This window comes from Chiloscyllium punctatum, chromosome 20, assembly GCF_047496795.1.
Source record: "Chiloscyllium punctatum isolate Juve2018m chromosome 20, sChiPun1.3, whole genome shotgun sequence".
Classification (NCBI taxonomy): domain Eukaryota; kingdom Metazoa; phylum Chordata; class Chondrichthyes; order Orectolobiformes; family Hemiscylliidae; genus Chiloscyllium; species Chiloscyllium punctatum.
In genome coordinates, this window is record NC_092758.1 from 50,670,242 (window position 1) to 50,693,497 (window position 23,256).

Below are 23,256 nucleotides of genomic sequence, written 5' to 3' on the forward strand. Positions count from 1 at the left end.
TTTATTCACTTATTTAGCAAATGAAAACCCTTGAGGCCAAACAAAAGCATCCTTGTTTGTTACATTAAAGTTGATTTGATAAATGAGTTACTCCTTGATTACATGCAACAGAGTTTTGTGTCTCAATGGGTAGAGAGACAGGGCAGGAGTCATCAGTGGCTATCCCCATTACAAACAAGTATGTTGTTCTGGAAAAAAATGTTGGGAGTGAAGCACTTTCGGGGGAATATAGCATGAATATAGTTTCTGTATTCAGGGGAATATAGTTTCTGGTATCGAGACTGGTTTTAATGTAATGAGGGGTACGTTGTGTTCCAAGCGATTGATTGTGATAGGGGTGTCACTATTCAGAGGCACAGACAGACGTTTCTGCAGCCAACAGCAAAAAGTCAGAATGATGTGGCCTCCCTAGTGCCAGGATCAAGGATATCTCAGAGATGGTGCAGAATATTCTCAAAGGGAAGAGGGACCAGCAGGAGGTCATTGTACACATTGGAAAAAACAACAGGACGGGTTAAGGATGAGATTCTGAAGGGAAAATATATGAAGTTAGGCAGGAATTTAGAAAGGAAATCCTTGAGGGTAGTAATATGATGGTAGGAATAGGAGTATAGACCAGATGAATGCATGACTGAGGAGATAGTGCAGGGGAGAAGGGTTCACATTTTTGGATCATTGGAATCTCTTCTAGGGTAGACATGACCTGTACACGAAGGACAGATTGCAACTGAATTGGAAGGGGACTAAAATACTGGCAGGGGGATTTGCTAGAACTGCTTGGGAGGATTTAAACTAGTAAGGTGTGGGAACCCAGGGAAATAGTGAGGAAAGAGATCAATCTGAGACTGATAAGTTGGGAAAATGAGTGAGTCAAACAGTCTGGGCAGGCAGGAACAAAGCAAAGAACAAGGTAGGACTGATAAATTAAACTGCATTTGCTTCAATGCAAGAGGGCTAACAAGGAAGGCAGATGAACAGAGCATTGGTTCGGAACTTGGGATTAGGATAACATGGCAATTACAGAAATGTTGCTCAAGGATTGTCAGGACTGGCAGCTTAATGTTCCAGGATACAAATGCTATAGGAAGGATAGAAAGGGAGGTAAAAACAATAACTGCAGATTCTGGAAACCAAATTCTGGATTAGTGGTGCTGGAAGAGCACAGCAGTTCAGGAAGCATCCAAGGAGCTTCGAAATCGACGTTTTTGGCAAAAGCCCTTCATCAGGAATAAAGGCAGTGAGCCTGAAGCGTGGAGAGATAAGCTAGATGAGGGTGGGGGTGGGGAGAAAGTAGCATAGAGTACAATGGGTGAATGGGGGAGGGGATGAAGGTGATAGGTCAGGGAGGGGAGGGTGGAGTGGATAGGTCGAAAAGGAGCTAGGCAGGTCGGACAAGTCCGGACAAGTCAAGGGGACAGGGCTGAACTGGAAGTTTGAAACGAGGATGAGGTGGGGGAAGGGGAAATGAGGAAGCTGTTGAAGTCCACATTGATGCCCTGGGGTTGAAGTGTTCTGAGGCGGAAGATGAGGCGTTCTTCCTCCAGGCATCTGGTGGTGAGGGAGCGGCGGTGAAGGAGGCCCAGGACCTCCATGTCCTCGACAGAGTGGGAGGGGGAGTTGAAATGTTGGGCCACGGGGCGGTTTGGTTGATTGGTGCGGGTGTCTCGGAGATGTTCCCTAAAGCGCTCTGCTAGGAGGCGCCCAGTCTCCCCAATGTAGAGGAGACCACATCGGGAGCAACGGATACAATAAATGATATTAGCGGATGTGCAGGTAAAACTTTGATGGATGTGGAAGGCTCCTTTAGGGCCTTGGATAGAGGTGAGGGAGGAGGTGTGGGCACAGGTTTTACAGTTCCTGCTGTGGCAGGGGAAAGTGCCAGAATGGGAGGGTGGGTCGTAGGGGGATAACTGAGAAATAAGAAAGGGATGATCATTTTATTGGGATTGTATTATAGACACCCTAATAGTCGGAAGGAAATTGAGAAACAAATTTAGAAGGATAATTCAGTTATCTGTAAGAATAATAAGGTGGCTATGGAAAAGGGATTTTAACTTTCCAACCATAGACTGGGACTGCCGTAGTGTTAAGTGTTTAGACAGAGAGGAATTTCTTAACTGTGTACAAGAAAAGTTTCTGATTCAGTATGTGGATGTATGTACTAGAGAATGTACAAAACTTGACCTACTCTGAGGAAATAAAGCAGGGCAGGTGCCTTCGGTGTCACTGGGGGAGCACTTTGGGGCAAACAACCATAATTCTATTAGTTTTAAAAGAGTCATGGAAGAGGATAGACTGGACCGAAAAGTGGAAGTTCTAAATTGGAGGAAGGCTAATTTGGATGGTATTAGGCAAAAACCTTCAAAAGCCGATTGGGAGCAGATGTTTGCAGGTAAAGGAGCAGCTGGAAAATGGGAAATCTTCAAAAATGAAATAACGAGAGCGCAAAGACAGTATATTCCTGTTAGGGTGAAATAAAAGGCTGGTACATGCAGGGAATGCTGGATGACTAGAGAAATTGATGTTTTGGTTAAGAAATAGAAGGTAGCATGTGTTAGGTCTAGATAGGAGAGATCAAGTGAATCCTGAGAAGAGTATAAAGGCAATAGGCGTATATTTAAGGGGGAAATCAGGAGGGCAGAAATGGGACATGAGATAACTTTGGCAAATAGAGTTAAGGAGAATCCAAAATGTTTTTATAAATACATTAAGGACAAAAGGGTAACTAGGGAAAGAATAGGGCCCCTCAAAGATCATCAAGGCAGCCTATGTGTGGATTTGCAGGAGATCGGGGAGATACCTAAACGAGTATTTTGCATAATTGTTTACTGTGGAGAAGTACATGGAAGAGAGAGAACAAGAAGAAATAAATGGTGACATCTTGAAAACTGGCCATATCACAGAGGAGGAGGTGGTGGACGTCTTGAAACGCATAAAAGTGGATAAATCCCTAGGACCTGATCAAGTGTACCCTAGATCTCTGTGGGAAGCTAGTGAAGTCATTGTTGGGCCTCTTGCTGAGATATTTGTATCATCAATAGTCACAGGTGAGGTGCCAGAAGACTGGAGGCTGGCCACCGTGGTGCCACTATTTAAGAAAGGTGGTAAGGAAAAGCCAGGAATCTATAGACCGGTGAACCTGACATCAGTGGTGGGCAAGTTATTGGAGGGAATCCTGAGGGACAGGATTTACATAGAGTCATAGAGATGTACAGCATAGAAACAGATCCTTCGATCCAACCCGTCCATGCCGACCAGAAATCCCAACCCAATCTAGTCCCACCTGCCAGCACCCGGCCCATATCCCTCCAAACCCTTCCTATTCATATACCCATCCAAATGCCTCTTAAATGTTGCAATTGTACCAGCCTCCACCACTGCCTCTGGCAGCTCATTCCGTATACGTACCACCCTCTGTGTCAAAAGGTTGCCCCTTAGGTCTCTTTTATATCTTTCGCCTCTCACCCTAAACCTATGCCCTCTAGTTCTGGACTTCCCGACCCCAGGGAAAAGACTTTGCCTATTTATCCTATCCATGCCCCTCATAATTTTGTAAACTTGTATAAGGTCACCCCTCAGCCTCCAACGCTCCAGGGAAAACAGCCTCAGCCTGTTCAGCCTCTCCCTGTAGCTCAGATCCTCCAACCCTAGCAACATCCTTGTAAATCTTTTCTGAACCCTTTCAAGTTTCACAACATCTTTCAATAGGAAGGAGACCAGAATTGCACACAATATTCCAACAGTGGCCTAACCAATGTCCTGTACAGCCGCAACATGACCTCCCAATTCCTGTACTCAATTCTCTGACCAATAAAGGAAAGCATATCAAACACCTATCCTATCTACCTTTCACTGTACTTTCAAGGAACTATGAACCTGAACTCCAAGGTCTCTTTGTTCAGCAACACTACCTAGGAGCTTACCATTAAGTGTATAAGTCCTGCTAAGATTTGCGTTCCCAAAATGCAGCACCTCGCATTTATCTGAATTAAACTCCATCTGCCACTTCTCAGCCCTTTGGCCCATCTGGTCAAGATTGTGTTGTAATCTGAGGTAACCCTCTTCACTGTCCACTACACCTCCAATTTTGGTGTCATCTGCCAACTTACTAACTGTACCTCTTATACTCGCATCCAAATCATTTATCTAAATGACAAAAAGTAGAGGACCCAGTACCGATCCTAATGGCACTCCACTGGTCACAGGCAAGGACTGATTAGGGATAGTCGATATGGCTTTGTGCATGGGAAATCATGTCTCCCAAACATGATTGATTTTTTTTTGAAGAAGTAACAAGGAGGATTGATGAGTGCAGAGTGGTCGACGTCATCTATACAGACTTCAGTAAGGCATTCTACAAGGTTCCCCATGGGAGTCTGGTTAGCATGGTTAGATCTCATGGAATACAGGGAGAACTAGCCACTTGAATACAGAACTGGTTCAAAGGTAGAAGACAGAGGTTGCTGGTGGAGGGTTGCTTTTCATACTAAAGGCCTGTGATCAGTGGTGTGCTACAAGGATCAGTGCAGCTTTTCATCGTTTATATAAATGATTTGGATGTGAACTCAGGAGGTATAGTTAATAAGTTTGTAGATGACACCAAAAGTGGAAGTGCAGTGGACAGTGAAGAAGGTTACCTCAGAGTACAATGACATCTTGATCAGATGGGCCAATGGGCTGAGGAGTGGCAGATGACATTTAAGTTAGATAAATGTGAGGTGCTGCATTTTGTAAAAGCAAATCTTAGCAGAAGTTATATACTTAACGGTAAGGTCCTGGGGAGTCTTGTTGAACAAAGAGATCTTGGAGTGCAGGTTCATAGTTCCTTGAAAATAGAGTCATAGGTAGATACGGTAGTGAAGAAGGCATTTGGTATGCTTTCCTTTATTGGTCAGAGTATTGAGTACAAGAGTTGGGAGGTCATGTTGCGACTGTACAGGACATTGTACAGGTCACTTTTGCAATATTGCATACAATTCTGCTCTCCTTCCTATCGGAAAGTTGTTGTGAAACTTGAAATCATGCGAACCTGGCAACATTCTTGTACTTTTTTTTTAACCTTGTCAAGTTTAATTACATCTTTCCTATAGCAGAGAATTTTGGCTGGTGATTTAATTTGAAGCAGGAAAACAAATTTATCCCAGTATCAAATAGTTGCAAGAGCACTGCTGCACTTTAAAAAGAAATTCATGCGCACCCATGTACCTAGGAACATGGGTGGAGGATCTGTGTCTGTAGAGTCATTGTGAATCTTTGGGGAGTCACATTCCTCATCTCCAGTCTTATGGGATAGATCTACATTGTCAGGAAATGGATTGCCAAGAATTTCTGCAGTCTCCAGTTTTGAATCAAGCTCTGTACATGTCATTCCTGTATAAATAATATCATCATGGTCTAGGATGAATTCTTGTCTCTGGATATTACTTTCAATGAGCAACTCATTGTCTGATAGCAAAGGCAGATGAAATTTGGTCTGGAGAACATATTGGTTACCTTCCTAACTGATTGCTGCACTAGCATACTAGCCAGTGCATCTTCTTTTGGAGTTCTTTGCAGACTGCTGGACTTAACTTAGGTTTAAGAAGAAGGCAAGAAGAGATACACATAGGGCTTCCAGGTTCACTGATGTCGCACTCATAGTCCTGGCACAATGAATGAGTTGGAGGAAGAAGTAAGGATTGTTGCAGAGTGATTACTACCTTCATCCTCTTTTCTCAGCTTCTCCTCTTTCTCATATCCTCATTATTGCTTCTCCATTCTCCAGCCACAAAGGTAATGTGGTATAGTGAAATTTATGTATATGATGATGATGTCACTGAATTCATGACTCTTATATTAGTAAGAGAGCAGACACTAGTCGAGAATGAGCATGTGAAGAGAAATATCTTCCTCACAACACTAAAGAGCTGTATTGAATAACCTACTATATGTAGATGTAAATAAAGGAGTGTTCCAACACATGAGGAGTCACAAAGGGTTACTTGGTGATAAGGAGCCTCAGGTACAGTGTATGTACAGACACCCACAAACTAACACAGTCCAGACAGTATTTCAGTGTGCAGATAGCAGTATTGGCTCAAAGCACAAGGTAGACTCTGATGGCAGCTGGAGAAAAATTGTCTAAGAGATGCCCAATAAATCCTGGACTAGCCAGTGACACCCTTATCTATTGAATGAATAAAAAAAGAATGGGAAGTTTCCTATAGCAGTCCAGAGTATTGGACGAATGTGACAGAAAGCAGGAAAAGGAGAACACTGTGCTGACATGGAAAAGATTTCCAATTGCTTCAAAGCCTAATCACAAACAGATAATTCATTGGACAGTAGAAACCAGTTTCTGAACACATCTACAGTAAGAAAGGAAAATGTTGTACTCACACAGGGCAGTCTAGGACAATAATCCAAAGGGGCGACAGTTCCAGTGGAGACCTCATCATTATCTCAAACATTTGATAAAGTTAAGGCTCACAATCAAGCTAGAGGTGGGAGCTCTGGAAGTGGCAGGTTGAACACTTCAAGATGGCTTCAGGATTATATGTGAATGAGAAGTGCCATCATGTGAGAATAGTTTTCTATACCATAGGTTCGTTAGCAGATGATATTCTGGTAAGACAAATCATTGGAGCAAGTATGTTGTACTATGATGTTATGATTAAAGCATTTGCTATATACATAAGCCCCAGAAGAAATACAGTGAAAGAGCAAGCAATATTCAGTCAGTAATATTACATTTCAGGAGAACCAACAGAAGTGGAATGAGAGTAGCACGAATCTTGCAGCTGCTACTGCGATGCAGGCTTACTTCTCGCTTTATATCAGGATTACTTACAGTTATTACATTTCAGTAATAAAATATTTTTATTTTGGTTCATTTCTGGTTCCTTTGTAGTCAAAAGTGCAAAAAAGATTAGGAGATAGTTTTCAAACTGTGCAGTGTTAACGGAATGTTTGGAAAGGCCTTCAAATATCTTACTTCTAGGTTTCTTACAGTTAGTACATTATGTAAAATTTTTATTTTGATTCATTTTTGGTTCTTTTAAAATCAAAAATGCAAACAAAAACCCCAAAAAAACACGCTTTGTGCTTTGACAGACCTTTTAGAGAGGCCTACACATGGACAGCTCTTTTTTTCTCTAAATTTACACATGTCGAAGGAGAGTTTTATTGTAACATCACTACAGGTTTTTTTTAAATCATGGAAGAGAGGTTTTTTTTTAAATGGAGTTGTGTTTAGGGAGCTTTTGGAGAGGCCTACACATGGATGGTGCTGGAGTGAGACTTTTTTAAATCAGAAGACTGAAAGCTGTTTGCTGGACCACTTGAGGATTTTTTAAAATTTGATTGTTCAGCTAAGTGGTTGATTTTATTTAAGATTTATTTTTAAATGCTTAACATTAATTATTTGAGGAAGGAAAGACAATTTATTTTGCATATACAGTGCGATTGAAAGCTTTTTTTAGGCTTAATGTCATTGAGTATGTATAGGAGATACTGAGTTAGATGGCTAGTAGATTTAGAGAAGTGATTACACAGCAGGATGAGTCAGATAGATGGGTGACTGTCAGGAAAAGTAATAAGGTAGCTACAAAGTCGCCAGTGGCTATTCCTCTCTCAAATCGATACTCAGATTTTGGTACGATTGAAAAAGAGGAAAATAGAAGAGGCAGTCAGATCCTGGGCACTAAGAATGAATCTTATGTTAGGTGGTGTTCGTCAAAATTTAAAACAATAATTGTTAATGGGGACTATCCTGTCAATAGCGCAGACAGGTGATTCTACAGCTTTGAGTGTGAATCTAGGATAGTATGTTGCTTTCCTGGTGCCATGGTTAAGGACTTCTCAAAACATTTGAAGATATTGTTGGAGGGAAAAGTGACAACATGGAATTATTGTACACACTGGTAGGGATAACATTATTAATAAAACGATTAAGGCTTTACAGAGTGAATATAAGAGATTAGGTATAAGATTAAAAAACAGTCCTTCAAAAGTAGAACTCTCTGGTTTATTTCTGATGCCAAGATCAAATGAGGGACAAAATAAAAGGATAAAGGAATTAAATTAATGGCTGAAGATGTGGCGTAATGTTAATGGATTCAGTTTCTTGGATAATTGGGATCTCTTTGAAATCAGAAAAGATCTGTTCAAAAAGGATGGGTTTCAACTTGACTGGAAAGTATCCAATATTCTAGCAGGAAGATTTGCTAATTCTATTGAGGGACACTGTAAACTATTAGAGAGGAGCAGTAGAGATGTCCAAAATAACAGAGTAAATAGAAAAATAGATGTAGATGGTTTTGAATCTGAAAAGAGCAAATCAATTAGAAAATAGAGACGAGAGTGTTTCAGAGAACAATGTAACTCTGAAGAATTAAACTGCATTTAGTTTGATGCAAAGTAAGGCTTATGAATTCAGGCCATATTCAGGAACATAGGATTGGGATGTCACAACTGTTACAGAAACTTGGTAATTGGATGGACAGAATGGCAGCTCAGTGCTCCAGATTTCAGATGCTCGCGGAAGGATAGAAGGAGAGGCAAAAGTGAAGGGGGAGTGGAGCTTTTGATTAAGGAAAGCATTATTGCTAGAACTAGAGAAGATATTTCTGAGAAACCATCCAGTGAAAATAAATGGGTCAAAATTAGAAATAAAAAAGAATGATCAACTTGATAGACTCCCCAACAGTCAGAGGGAATTTGAGGAGCAAATGTGTGGAGAGATCACAGATATATGTAAGAATAATAAAGTTGTAATAATAGGTGATTTTAATTTTCCAAACATTGTCTGGGACTGCCAGAGTGCTAAAGGTTTGTATGGTGAAGAATTTATTAAATGTGTTCAAGAAATTTTCTTTATTGGTATGTAAATGTTCCTGCTAGTGAAGGTGCAAAACTTGACCTTTTCTTGAGTAATAGTAAGGGAACATTTTGTGTCTAGTGATCATAATTCTACTTGTTTTAAAATAGTTATGGAAAAAGTTAAGCCTTCCATAAAAGCTAAAGTATTTAACTGGAGTAAGGCAAATTTTAATGGTACGAGACAAGAACATTCAAAAAATGATTGAATTAGACTGTTTGCAGGTAAAGGGATACCTGATATGAGGAAGGCTTTCAAAATTGTGATACTGAGAGTTCAGAGGCATTATGTTCTGGTTAGAGTGAAAGTTAAGGCTGGCAGGATTACAGAACAATGGAGAAATAAAGATATTGAGACTCTAGTCAAGAATAAAGAAGAATCATATATTAGATATAGATAACTTGGTTCAAATGAACCTCTTGAATGGTATAAAAGGTGTAGGAGCATTCTTAAGAGGGACAGGGAGGTCAGGAAGGCAAAGCAAGGATATGAGATAGCAATGGCAAATAAGTTTAAGGATAATGCAAAAAGACTGTACAAGTACATTAAAAGCAAGAAAACAACCAGAGAGAGAGAGATTAGGATCACTTGAAAATCAAAGAGGTCATCTCTGTGTTGAACCTCAGGAGATGGGAGAGATATTAAATGAATATTTTGCATCAATGTTTACAGTGGAGAATGAAACAGCAGCTAGAGACCTCGGAAATAAATATTGATGTATGGAAACCAGTCCATATTACAGAAGAGGAAGTGCTAGAGATCTTAGAAAATGTTAAGATGGAAAAGTGTATCCTAGGACATTGTGGAAGGTTAGTGAGGAAATTACAGGCCCACTTGCAGAAATATTTGTCTCATCGATAACTACAAGTGAGGTGCCAAATGACTGGAGCATGACTAATATTATGCCTTTGTTTAAGAAGGGATGTAAGGAGAACTACCAATTTGTGAGTCTGACTTCAGTGGTGGGTAAATTGTTGGAGGTGATTCTGAAAGATAGAATTTATATGCATTTGGAGGGGCAAAGACTGATTAGAACTAGTTCAGCATGGTCTTATGTGAGGAAAACCGTGTCTCACAGACATGATTGAGTTTTTCTTGTCTCTAGACTCTCGTTATCTCATTTTTGAAGGCTTCACATTGTCCAGCTGTCCCTTTACCTGTGAACGTCCACCTCAATTAACTTTTAAAAGTTCTTGCCCAATACCATCAAAATTGTCCTTTCTCCAATTCAGAACTTCAGCTTTTAGATCTAGTCTATCCTTTTTCGTCACTATTTTAAAACTAATAGAGTTATGGTCACTGGCCCCAAAGTGCTCCCCCACTGACACCTCAGTCACCTGCCCTGCCTTCTTTCTCAAGAGTAGGTCAAGATTTGCACCTTCTCTAGTAGGTACATCCACATACTGAATTAGAAAGTTTTCTTATATACTCTTAATAAATTCCTCTCCACTTAAACCCTTAACACTATGGCAGTCCGAGTCTATATTTGGAAAGTTAAAATCCCTTACCATTACCACCCTATTATTCTTAGAGATAACTGAAATCTTACAAATTTGTTTCTCAATTTCCCTCTGACTATTAGGGGATCTATAATACAGTCCCAGTAAGATGATCATCTCTTTCTTATTTCTCAGTTCCACCCAAATAACTTCCCTGGATGTATTCCTAGGAATATCCTCCCTAAGTACAGCAGTAATGCTATCCCTTATCAAAAATGCCACTCCCCCTCCTCTCTTGCCCCCCTTTCTATCCTTCCTATAGCATTTGTAACCAGGAACATTACGCTGCCAGTCCTGTCCATCCTGAGCCAACCCTCTATAATTGCTATGATATCTCAGTCCCATGTTCCTCACCAGGGCCAGAGGTTCATCTGCCTTCCCTGTTAGGCCACTTGCATTGAAATAAACATCGTTAAATTTATCAGATCTACATCATCCTTTGCTTTGTTCCTCCCTATCCTGACTATTTGACTTACTCCTTTTCCCAACTGTACCAGTCTCAGATTGATTTGTTTCCTCACTATCTCCCTGCATCCGCAACTCCCCGCACCCTGGCCCCACCTTTCTAGTTTAAATCCTCCCGAGCAGCTCTCGCAAATCTTCCTGTCGGGAGTAATCCAGATATTACTACCCTGGAGGACCTCCTTTTTAAATTACTGCCTAACTTTCTATATTCTCACTTCAGAATCTCATCCTTTTGCCTTCATAAGTCGTTAGGTCCAATGTATGCAATGACCTCCTGTTGGTCTCTCTCACCTTTGAGAACATCCTGCACCCTCTCTGAGATACCCTTGATGCTGGCACCAGGGAGACAACACAACATTCTGATTTATCATAGAATAATAGAACCCCTACAATGTGGAAACGGGCCATTGGGCCCAACAAGTCCATACCAATCCTCCAAAGAGTAACCCACTCAGACACATTCCCCTACCCTATTACTCTACATTTACCCCCGACTAATGCACCTAACCTACACATCCCTGAATACTATGGGCAATTTATTCTGGCCCATTCACCTAGCTTGCACATTTTTGGATTATGGTAGGAAACCAGAACTCTCGGAGGCAACCCATGCAGACACAGGGTGAATGTGCAAACTCCACACAGACAGTCGCCCAAGGTAGGAATCGAACCTGGGTCCCTGGCGCTACCGACCTACCCTGACAGCTGTAGAAACATCTGTCTGTGTCTCTGACTAGAGAGTGCCCTGTCACAATGACATATCCCTCATAACATTAAAGCCAGTCTCGGTACCAGAAACTTGTCTGTTTGTGCTGCATTTTCCTCAGAATCCATCACACTCTACGTTTACCAAAGCAGCATACTTGCTTGAATGGGGACAGCCACAGGAGACTCTTGCGCTACCTGCCTCCCTCTCCTACCATTCCTGGAGTTAACCTATCTACCTGATTGTATCTGCGGTTTTCTCCCTCTCTGTAACTGCCATCCATGACACTCCTTAGCTCCAGTAAATTCCTTATTGCCTCCAACTGGAGGTTCAACTGATCCATGCAATCTGATAGGGTTCAAAATCAAAGACACTTCCTGCATACATAATCATTAGCAACATGAAAACTCTCCCTAAACTCCCACATCTGACAGGAAGAGCAAATGAAAGACCACTTCATTAAATCAAAGAACTTTAAAATATCTATCAAGCAGATGGGCCAATGAGCTGAGGAGTGGCAGATGGAATTTAATCTTGATAAATGTGAGGTGCTGCACTTTGGAAAGGCAAATCAGAGCAGGACTTATACACTTAATAGTAAGGTCCTGGGGAATGTTGCTGAACAAAGAGGCTTTGGAGTGTAGATTCAGCATTTCCCAAAAGTGGAGTTGCAGGTTGACAGAATAGTGAAGAAGGCATTTGGTATGCTTGCCTTTATTGTTCAGTGCATTGAGTATAGGAGTTGAGAGATCTTGTTACAGCTGTATAGGACATTGGTTAGGCCATTATTAGAATATTGCTTGTAATTCTGGTCTCTCTGTTGTAGGAAAGATGTTATGAAACTTGAAAGGGTTCAGACAAGATTTACAAGGATCTTGCCAGGGTTAGAGGGTTGAAGTTTATAGTGAGAGGCTGAATAGACTGGAGTGTTGGAGGCTGAGGGGTGACCTTATAGAGGTTTATAAAATCGTGAGAGGTATAGATACAGTAAATAGATGAGGTCTTTTTCCCTGAGGTGGAGGACTCCAAAACTAAGGGTGATTGGTTTAAGGTGAGAGGTGAAAAATTTAAAAGGGACCTGTGGGGCAACCTTTTCATGCAGAGGTTGGTGCATGTATGGAATGAGATGCCTGCGGAAGTGATGGGGGCGAGTACAATTACAACATTTAAAAGGCATCTGGATCAGTATATGGATAGGAAGGGTTTTGAGGGATATGGGCCAAATGTTGGCAAATGGGATTCGATTAACTTAGGATATCTAGTCAGCATGGATGAGTTGGACCAAATGTTCTGTTTCCATGCTGTATATCTCTATGACTCTATGTCTGTATGACTCTATATCAGATTTCAGTCTGGGTTCTAATTCATTTAGTAGTGACATCAGCTGGGATCATGACATTATATTCTGCCTGCCTTTGCTGGCAGAATTGTCTGAACTTTGGGCACTCCTTGTCAGACTTTTGACATACACAAGTCTGTCTGAGTTTGCCCCCAACTTTTGTAATGATATTATTGCCATGGAATACCTCTTTATCAAAAAATAAGATCATCTTTTTCGCTTGATCTACTTTTGCCCTTGAGAGTGTATCTTCCGTTACTTGCACCAGACCTATAACACAGACTATACTGCAACCTCATCATGTGAGGTCTGAAACTTAGTATTTATATTAATATTGCTAATTAGCATTCAATCCCCACTTTTACCATAAATCTGTGGTCCATCTCTACCTGAAATTTCAGTGACTTGGAGATGCTAGTGTTGAACTGGGCTGGACAAAGTTAAAAATCAAACAACACCAGTTTATAGTCCAACAGGTTTATTTGGAAGCACTAGCTTTCGGAGCATCGCTCCTTCATGAAATAATTGGTCAACCTATCACATCTCCATGTAACTGCTGGTATTTGTTTCTCTTTGATTTCAGACCTCTGTTCAAGTTCCATCAAAAATCTCTCAATGTAAAATCAATCAGTTTTTGTGTTCCATCAGCTAGCAGGTGAATTAGGACCTGCCTCTATTCCTGCGACTGCTACATAACAAACAAGCATAGAGAACATTGGAGAAACTCAGCAGGTCTCGCAGAATCTGTGGAGACAGAAACAGAGTTAATGTTTTGAGTCCAAAATGACTCTTCATTTATTTAAAGAGTTTGTAGAGTCATAACTGGACTGGAAACATTAACTCTTGTTTTTCTCTCTCTACAAATGCTGCCAGACCTGCTGAGTTTCTTCAACATTTCTTTCCTTTCTCAGGTTTCCAGAATCTACAGCATTCGGCTTTTATTGTAGTGAATAACCCTGGATTGTAATGTATCAGCACAAAGTAACTCCTCTTTTATGATTTCAGAAGCTCCAGTCTGTTTCTGACACCAATACCGTTGCTGGACTGTTTTCAAATGTTTGTTCTGAGTTGAGTAAGACTAGTTAATTTGAAGTTGAATTTCCAATTCTGAGAAGTACTATATGTTAGACATGTTGAGGCAGAAATTCATTGGCTCTTGTCTTCCTTGAATTTACTACGATATCCTGTTATTGGATAAAATGTCCCAGTAATGTTACCATCAATTCAAATAATTCGTATTTCTCATTTAGTGTAAGGCCTTTGCTCTATAGTACCATAATGCATGCCTGATCCTCAGGCCTTCTTTCTTCTTTATTTTACGATGCACCGCAGTGTCATCCCTATGGCAAATCATTCCCTCTCTCCCTGCCAGGATTTTAGACATTCTGCTTTGGAATGTTGCTGGTGCAATTGAGAGGTAAACCGACTGTCAAAGAGACTGTTGAAGTAATAATGGCACGATAAATGGCATGATAAATGTATTTGACAATCTTGACTCGTCCCAAAAATATCTGCCAGATAGTCCCACTGTTGGCATTCAATTTTGTGAAACACTTGCTTGTTGCCAATTTCACAAAGTGTTCATTGACAGACAAAATGGGATGGATGTCCTTCGTGACTTCTTTGTTTCACACAATTTTAGTTCTCTATCTTTCTTGAGAAAAGTTACTAGCTGTAAGCACATTGCACTGATTCAGTCACAGGCAATATACCTCTACTTTCAATCATATTACCTAACTTAAATTTTACTTTTCCCATAGAAGTGTGAGGAACTTTACAGAGAGAGTACAAGCAGATGAATTTAACATCTTCAATTTATTCTAAATCCTTAACATTTTGCGAAACTCTTGATGAAATTCGTTCATACTATATTCTGAGATATTTTATTCACTCTGAGTTCCAAATGAATATATATATTTTGGCTCAACAATGAGCTATACTTATTCCTCAATATGTTGTTCCATTGAGATTTTATCCTCTGTGACCAAGCTTCTTGTTGATTTGCTTGCACACCTGAATATCAATGCTCCCTCAAACTTGGGGTTTTATATTTGCTAGTTTGACTCTCTCTGATATCAAAGAAACCAAACAGTCAGCCAGTATTGATACAGCTACTTCTTGTTGCGTTTAAAATCTGTTTCAAAGCCTTGAACCTCAAAGTTGATGGTCTATAGCCTGATTTGACACACGGTAGCCTTAACTAAGAAAGTTACCTTTACCTTTTTTTCTTTATTTTTAACTTCTTGAACATGTTTTCTGTTGCAAGATTTGCATTAATCTGGAAGCTTCCTTTCTGTAGTATCTTTCTTACATTTTTAGTGCTGGCAACTTGCAACATTTTCTACAGTGTCCCAACTAGTTTTAATTGAAGCACTCAACACCTCCTGTTGGATAACAGTGAAGCTTGTGAATTTGTCTGGAATTTGTCTACAATCCAATATGGTTAATAATGTTGATTCCTGCTCTTTTAATGTTTTGGTGGGAAGTGGAGAGAATGATGACTCCATCTTGGGACCTACCCATCCAACAGAAGAATCCTTGATGTTTCCTTGCATTACTCACCAATGTTTGCCCTGATGTTTGCCTGCACAATGTATTGGGGTATCTGTTCCAGAATTAAAACCTCCTTGGACTGAAGGATGTCTGACAATTTCTCATCCCTCACACCAACTTTTATACAATCCAATTAAATCATCCTCAACTATAATCCAACACTAAACTAGTTCCACTTGCTATACTTGACCCATATCCACTCCAAACATTCATGTACCAATCTAAATGTTTTTTAACTGTTCTAACTGTACTTATATCCACCACTTACTCTGTAAGTTCATTTCACACATGAACCACTCTCTGCAAAGAAAAAATGCCCCTGATATTTGTTTAAAAATTTTCTCTTCTCACCTTAAAAATATGTCCCCTAGTTTTGAAAACCCCACCCTAAGGAAAATACACCTTATTATAGCGCTTAGGATTTTATAAACCTCTGTAACATCACCCCCTAAACTCATATGCTCCAGTGAAAAAAGTCCCAACCCAACCAGCCTCTGCCCATAACTTAAACCCTCTATTCCAGGCAACATCCTGGTAAATCTCCTCTGAATCCTCTCCACTTGGATAGTATCCTTCATATAACAGGGTGACCGGAACTGGACATAATAATCCAGAAAAAGCCTCATCAACCTATACAACCTCAACGTGATGTCCCAACTCCTATACTCAAAGTTCTGAGCAATTAAGGCAAGTATGCTAAATGCATTCTTAACCATCCTATCTATGCGTGATGCAAACTTCAAAGGATTATGTACCTGAACTCCTAGGTCTCTCTGTTCTGCAACACTACCGAAGGCCCTACTTTTAATTGTGTAAGTTTTGCCTTTGTTTGTTTTACCTAGATGCAATACCTTGCATTTATCCAAATTAAACTCCATCTGCCACTCTTCAGCCCATTGACCTAATTGATCGAGATCTCTTTGTAATCTTCAATAACATTCTTCACTGTCCACTATACCACAAATGGTGTTATCTGCAAGCTTAACTAACCATGTCTTCAATATTCTCAAGTAATCATTTATACAAATGATAAACAAGGTGGACCCAGCACTAATCCTTGTGGAACACTGCTGGTAACAGATCTCAGTCCAAAAGCAATGATCCACCATCACTCTCTGCCTCCTGCTGTTAAGTCAATTTTGTATCCAATTGGCAAGCTCACCCTGAATCACACGTGATTGAAATTTTCTAATTAGTTTACCATGCAGAACCTTGTCAAAGGCTTTACTAAAGACCAAGTAAAATCCAACTACAGTCAGACCCAACCACCAGAGATATATTTGCTTTCCCACCCCTTTCAGCATTCCGCAGAAACCATTCCCTCCACAACTCCCTCATTAGGTTCACGCCCCTTACCAAACCACCCTCCATTCCTGGCACCTTCCTTTGCCACCGCAAGAGGTGTAAAACCTACACCCATACTTAGCCCCTCACCTCCATCCAAGGCTCCAAAGGATCCTTCCACATCCGGCAGAAATTTTCCTGCACCTCCATGCACCTTAGCTACTGTGTCTGTTGCTCGCGATGTGGTCTTCTCTACATTGGGGAGACAGGCTGCCAACTTGTGGAATGTTGCAGAGAACATCTCTGGGACACACGCATCAAACAGTTCCATCACCCTGTAGCTGAACACTTCAACTCCCCCTCCCACTCTGCCAAGGAAATGCAAATCCTGAGCCTCCTCCATCGTCAAGTCCTAGCCACCCGATGACTGGAGGAAGAACACTTCATCTTCCGCCTTGGGACATTCCAACTACGTAGGATCAATGTGGATTTCATCAGTTTCCCCATTTCCCCTCTCCCAACATTATTCCAGATCCAACCTTCCAACTTAGCACCGCCCTCTTGAACTGTCTTACCTGTCCATCTTCCTTCACACCTACCTGCTCTACCCTCCTTTCTGACCTATCACCATTATCCCCACCTTCATCTACCTATTGCTTTCCTAGCTACCTTCTCCCCAGCTGCACCCCTCAATTTATCTCTCATCCCCCTTTTCCCTATTACCCCACAATCCTAGTGGAGAGTTCATACTTGAAATGTAGACTCTCCTGATCCTCGGATGCTGCTGACCAGCTGTGCTTGTCCAGTGCCACACTTCTAGACTCCGATCTCCAGCATCTGCAGTCCTCATTTTCTCCAAATAAATAATGTCTATTACTCTGGTTATGGGGTTACAGATTTTGATTAATTAATATGTAAATCCTAGAAATTCTTTCAAGTCACATCCCTGAGATAATTTAAGGTTTTATTAAAAAATGGTGACATCTCAGCTCATACAATGCATTAAAGATATGAGGTTAGAGTCTATTTCCCAAATGTGAGTTAAGACTGGTTCTATTTCCAAAGTAGGAATTTTAAAAATGTCACATGGACTGACGACCTACAGATTGTGTGCTTTTTAAACAAAATAGGATGTATCTGCAAACACAAATATGCAAACGAAAGTTTGCCCCATTGACTTATAAGTGTGTGTGCATGTGTGTGTTGCAAGGGAAAGAGAGAGTGTGTGTATGGGAGAGAGGGAGAATGTGTGTGTGTGTGTGTGTGTGTGTGTGTGTGTGTGTGTGTGTGTGTGTGTGTGTGTGTGTGTGTGTGTGTGTGATGGAGCATAAGCCTGTGAGAGGTTGTGTGTGTGTGTGTGTGAGTGCGAGTGTGGGTGTGTATGTGTGTGTGCGCGTGCATGTGTATGTGTGTCTGAGAGATAGTGTGTGTATGAGAGAGGGTCTGTGTACATGTGCACATATATAAAAGTATGTGTATACGTCAGCTTGTGTGTGAGAGTGAATAGTGTAGTGCGATCACCAATAGTGTGACATGAAACCAAACTCCGGATTGAGGCCATCCCCATGAGTACCGAACTTGGCTATCAGACTTTGCTCGGTGACTCTCCGTTGTGGCGCATCCTGAAGTCTGCCTTGGAGGACAGTCACCCGAAGATGCGAGGCCCAATGTCCTCAACCACTGAATTGTTCCCCAACAGGGAGGGGTCATCCATATCTGGTGATCGTTGTGCGGTGTCCATTCATCCATTGTCATAACATCTGCTTGGTCTCGCCAATGTACTATGCCTCGGGCATCCTTGCATGCAGCAGGTAGATAGAATAGTGAAGAAGGTGTTTGGTATGCTTTCCTTTATCGGTCAGAGTATTGAGTACAGGTGTTGGGAGGTCATGTTGCGGCTGTACAGAACATTGGTTAGACTACTTTTGGAATATTGTGTGCAATTCTGGTCTCCCTCATATCAGTAGGATGTTGTGAAACTTGAAAGGGTTTAGAAAAGATTTACAAGAATGTTGCCAGGGTTGGACGGTTTGAGTTATAGAGAGAGGCTGAATAGGCTGGGGCTGTTTTCTCTGGAAAATTGGGGGCTGATGGGTGACGTAATACAGGTTTATAAAATCATGAGACCATGAATATGGTAAATAGGCAAGGTCTATTCCCTGGGGTGGAGGGTCCAGAACTAGAGGGCATAGGTTTAGGGTGAGAGAGGAAAAACATTAAAAGTGACATAAGGGACAACTTTTTCACGCAAATGATGCAAAATCAGGTGTTTCAGGGCAAAAGAATTTCTGCGTTTATTAAATGCAAAAGATGGAAATACAAGAAATAAAGACAAATGTAATTAGCTATACAGAGGGTAGTAATTAGATACACTATGGAATGAGCTGCCAGAGGAAGTGGTGGAGGCTGGTACAATTACAGCATTTAAAAAGGGATCTGAATGGGCATATGAATAGGAAGGGTTGAGAGGGAAATGGACCAAGTGCTGGCAAATGGGACTAGATTAGGTTAGGATATTTGGATGGCATGGATGAGTTAGAACAAAGGGTCCTGTACATCTCTATGACTCTCTGAAACATAAACATACAATGCTACAGATTCTGTTTTAGTAATAAAACAGGTTTTTACACAAAAGAAAAAAGATAAAATAGAATAAACCAAACTATTTACATATAAATATACTTTTTGAAAGTTTCAAAACACATGTTAAAAGTACAATCCTATTAATCCCAAGACCATCCCATTACAGTATTCAAAAGCCAGAAAGAATTCCCTTTTCTATCCCCACATTGTTCTTGACTTAGCTGTAGCTTCAGTTTCTGCTTGTGAAGATTTGATAGCCTGTGCCTTGGATAGTTTGAATGGCTTCTTCTAATCAAGCTTGACTAAAACTGGTTGTCAGCATAGTTTTCAAGTTTTTGAAGGCATCCTTGTAAATCTTTTCTGAGCCCTTTCAAGTCTTGTAAGGATTCCGGTTTGCATTCAATAACTTGCTGATTTTTAGGTGGTTTGAATCACTCGCCAATCCCTGGTTTTGACAGTAGGCTTATTTAGGAAATCTGAAATGAAGAAGCCCTGAAAGCAGGTGTTTCAGGGCAAAAGAATTTCTGTGTTTATTAAATACAAAAGGTGAAAATACAAGGAATAAAGGCAAATGTAATAAATAATGAAATTAACACAATTAACTATACAGAGGGCAGTAATTAGATACACTATTAAATTGAACACAGGTGAAACACTATTGGAAGCTGAACACAGTTCTAATCTCAGAAACTTTAATCAGACTTCCTATATTGTCACCACCCACCTTTCCCTCCCCGCTGGCTAGGTTGGGAACTTTGGAGTCTCAAAAGTTTTAGTTCACTACTGAGTAAAAGCACAGCTGGAGAACACTTCAGTGGTCCAGGATATTTGACCTCGGACCTTCGGGTGACCATCCTCCAAGGCGGACTTCGGGACAGGCAGCAGCGAAAAGTGGCCAAGCAGAGGCTGATAACTAAGTTCCATACCCATAGGGAGGGCCTCAACTGGGACTTTGGGTTCATGTCACATTACAGGTGATCACCATTGCACTACACACACACACACACATACACACACACACACACACACAAAGACCCACATGCACACATATACATATATTTTGTGGGGTGAATTTGTACTTGCAGAGTTACATTGTACTTTGCTCAAAAACTGCATAAATTCATGTAAAATTCTGTTATCTCACTTTTTAGATTAGAATCAATCTAAACATCGTGGCATAAACAAAGAACACAGGGGGCTAACACCTTCAACATATCTAACTAACACCACTTGTTACAGTTAACCTGAGAATGCAACTTTTAAAAAATAGTTTTGTGATTTACACATGAAAGAAGTGAAACTATCATGATATTTGAACAGATGAAATACTCAACAAACAATCAAGGTATTCTTCAATGTATAATTTCAGTTACATCACACTAAATTTTTGCTATTGTGTCCTTCACAGCTACCTGATGAAGGAGCAGCGGTCCAAAAGCTAGTGCTTCCAATTAAACCTGTTGGACTATAACCTGGTGTTGTGTGACTTTTAACTGAGTAAAAACACAACTTTGAAGTACAGCTGGCTATTCCAAGTTGCCGTATCCAGTGGCTCAATGAAGACTTCAGACAGTGTAGTCCTTCAGTTTGGGTTGAGTCCATTGATGTGGTGGGAAGTATTTTGGATGTATCGGGTGAGTACTTGGTTTTCCTTCCTTTCTGGAGTTTTTGTGAGCCCGCTATTGCCTCAGGATGTGTCTGAAGCCACATAGTGTCATTCTGGGCAGTAGTTTTCGGAGGTTGTCAGTTATCTGGTCTGCAGGTTATGGTCAGGTACCGTTGGCTCCCCTAGTACAGAGCAGGCCTATGTCGAAAGGTTTCAGGATTTCCGTCAGGATTCCTCTTCTGGATGTGGCTGTGGGGATCGCTTTCGGCGTGGTACCTCTCTCAGGTTAGATCAGGGCCTGAATTCAGGTAGCTATCTCTGCGTCTGTGTATTTCCCAGAGCATAGCCTAGCTGCCTTTTTACCTTTAAAAGTTTTTTTTGAAAATTCCAGGTCCAATTTTTTTTAGATGATAGGGATTTTTACTCAATTCTACAATATCCATTCAAACTTTCCATCTGATTTCAACAAGTTTCTCTGAACGAACCAGCAGTAAATTCCACTTTTGCCAACATAACCCAGAATTTCATATTTTGACCTAGGCATTAGAAAATCAAGAAACACTGATATTTTCATATCTTTCCGTGTTATTTGGCTTTGTCTCACAGAGTGACCCAAATAAGTTGCCTTTCGTATTTGTAAATTCACCCTTAGCCAGGACAACTGGCTTTTTATATCTGATCAAATAGTTCAGCTAAGTTCTTCCCAAGTTTGGCTGAAATTAGCCAAATCATGATATAAACAACACAGCTATATAGTCCTTCAATTACCTTATTGGTTAATCATTGAAACACTGCTGGTGTATTTTTTCATTGCAAATGGCATGACTTTGCATTGCTAATGTCACACAAGCTAATATTTCTTTGACTCCATCAATCAAGTTTTGTGACAAATCATACTCGTCCAATTCATTCAATGAAATTCCCAGTCTCAGATCAGAATATAAATTCACCTTTTGTTACCACCTTTACTTTGCAACCATCGATACAGAATCTTTAAGACACATTTGGTTTTCGCACCATCATGAGCTCCAACGCCTGTGACTCACTTCAACAATATCATGGTCCACAATAACTTAATCTCTTCCCTCACCTGGAATAACATCTGTGTATTATATTTATAAGGATGTTGTTTTATAGGTAAAGCATCTCGCATATTAATATAATGAATAGCCTCAACATATTTTCCTGGTCTATCCCCTCAAATTGATTTATAATTCTGCAATAGCCTTCATATATCACTTTGATAGTTTTCTAGAAGATGATACATGATGTGATCCAACATTTAACCAACTGTGTTTTCCAATTTGATTTTTGGAGGGCCAACATTTTAATTTTGTTTACATTCTGATTAATTCTCCAACTTTTTCTGATATTTCTGTTTCACTCCCCACTTTATTCATAACAGTACACTTGTTTTCTTGTTTTATCATTCTATCATAATAGTTTTTCAACACATTAACAAGTCAGGAGTACTCACTACATAATTTGCATCATTGAGTTTTCTTGAGATTTGGTAAGGGCCAGTGAACCTGACTTTAAGAGTTTCCATCAACTTGTTCCCGATAGCAACATGTTGAACTTTGGCTTTTTAAAACATATTTTGTAATTTTCATTGTGTGTGGAGCATTTTTCAAATATTTTTTAGCCAACTCATATTTTTTAGTCAGCTTTTCTCTGAAATCTGAGTATTAGCCAAAAGCCCAGTCTCTCAACTTAGTTTATCAAATTCTCCTGAATTGCTTTAAGTGGTCCTGCCATCACATATATTAGTTCAAAACAACTAAACACTCCACACTCATATACAGCAATTCTAATACTAAATAGAAACAAAAGAATTCCTTACCTGATCATTGGGATATTCTTGACAATAAGATTCAATTAATCTCTTCAAAGTTTTCACCTTTCCAATATACCTGTAGACTGTAAGTGATAAGCAGAAGATGTAAATTTTCTTATTCCCAACTACTGCTGCCTCACAGCACCAGGCTCCCAGGTTGGATTCCAGCCTTGGGCAACTGTCTGTGTAGAGTTTGCACATTCTCCCCGTATCTGGGTTTCCTCCCACAATCCAAAGATGTGCAAGTCAGGCAAATTGGCCATGGTAAATTGCCCAAAGTGTTAGGTGCGTTAGTCAAAGGGAAATGGGTCTGGGTAGGTTACTCTTTGGAGGGTCGGTGTGGACTGGTTGGGCCAAAGGGCCTGTTTCCACACTGTAGGGAATCTAATCTACTCATTTATTTTTTCGACTTGCAACATAAAATTTCACCTGGATTGATAGCATTGCTTTTGTGCCCATTTCATTAAAAATCTGAAGTGTTAAGATTACCTACAGTGTGGAAACAGGCCCTTTGGGCCAACAAGTCC